Source organism: Etheostoma cragini, chromosome 24, assembly GCF_013103735.1.
Source record: "Etheostoma cragini isolate CJK2018 chromosome 24, CSU_Ecrag_1.0, whole genome shotgun sequence".
Classification (NCBI taxonomy): domain Eukaryota; kingdom Metazoa; phylum Chordata; class Actinopteri; order Perciformes; family Percidae; genus Etheostoma; species Etheostoma cragini.
The window spans coordinates 962392-963935 of NC_048430.1; the positions used below are offsets into that span (position 1 = coordinate 962392).

At 45.8% G+C, this 1544-nt stretch overlaps 1 protein-coding gene across 1 annotated transcript in view; it reads right to left on the minus strand.

The window, feature by feature from the left end:
- The window catches only part of LOC117939261 (SLAIN motif-containing protein 1-like), a 23781-nt gene that overhangs the window by 7800 nt on the left and 14437 nt on the right, over positions 1-1544 (minus strand). The window lies entirely within an intron of this gene.

Genomic DNA, 1544 nt, shown 5'->3' on the forward strand with positions numbered 1-1544 from the left:
TCAAAAATGTCTGAAAAAGGTATACAAAGTGTTATTACATTGTTATTACATGCCGTAAAAATGCCTGTAAAAAAAAAAAATTCGGCCCAAAAAAAAAATCCAAATTATTTTATTCTGGCATTTCCTTTCTCTACTGAGCTCCAGCTGTTTCTCTTTCTCTAAGATGCCCTACTCTGTTCTAGACCTGTCTCTAAGATGCCCTACTCTGTTCTAGATCTGTCTCTAGGATGCCCTACTCTGGTCTAGACCTGTCTCTAAGATGCCCTACTCTGGTCTAGACCTGTCTCTAAGATGCCCTACTCTGGTCTAGACCTGTCTCTGAGTTCTATTATTCTGATTCCTGCCTGTCCTTGTCTAAATCCTGTCCTAACCTCTCCTAACCTGCACTGCCTTTCCTGACCTCTCTTTCCTGTCTAAGTGTTTGCACATACACTGGCAACGAGCCGGTCTTGAACACTCGACCCTGGGCGCCTAAGAGTCGAGCACAAACCAACTGTGCTACCAACGCAAGTACGCACGGAAAGGTTCTCTGGGTGGATTTGTCTTTATCATTGTGTGTTTAAAGCTCACAATAAGTGGTCCATTCCTTTGTTGGAACCCATAAAAGATCTGATATAAACTGCAATCCAGGAGACTTGAACACACAACCTTCAGAATACAAAGCACATCTTTTATCACACAGAGCTACATGGCGATGAGAGCAAACAGGTTGGAGGTTGTATTTGATGTCCACATCACCGAGGAAAGACATTTCAAAAAGTGTTGACAGAGACGGGATTCGATCCTTCAACCTTCAGGTTTTCGGTCAGTAACTTATCCTGGTGAGCTATCTATCGGGATGGAATTTTTTTTTTCTCCCTATGATTTGTTCTTCAGACTGCCACACTTTAGTCACACAGGGGAGACAGGGGTGTACATGCTAGATCAGATCCACTAGACGTGTCGATGTCAATGGACGTACCTGCCTCATATTGCCTCTGATTGGTCTACCCTGTTATCCTTACCCTACATTCAAAGCACCATGCAAGTAGCCTGATACTGATACAAACTCACATTCTACTCACAATATGACCTAGCCCCGCCCACAACATTTGAGGTTGGGAGGTGTACAGTGGGTGGGATCTTGCATTAATTCACTCATTCATGTAAATGCTAGATCACACCCACCACACCCTAACCTCTCAACACGTCTAGTGGGTGTGATCTAGCATGTACCGGGAGGCATCAGCCTGTCTTGCTGAGCCACTTCTCTCTCTCTCTCATAATAGGCTCGTTCGAGATGAGCCAGGTCTGCGCAGAATCGATCACCGGCGTTTGGCACCCGTTGCATGCTGGTTAGACTTGTGTCCCACTTGATCCCGTCTTTCTCTGACGTCATGCACACGTGGGCAACCGAAATCTCACGAGAGCAAGGCGGCCCCAGTTCTGTGTCAGAGCACGCTGGGAAACCCCGCCTTCTCAGCTGATATATCACCTGATTGGTTTACAACACGATGACGTTTCATATAAACAAGTTGCTGAAATCAGCTGGAAACTGTCCCGCC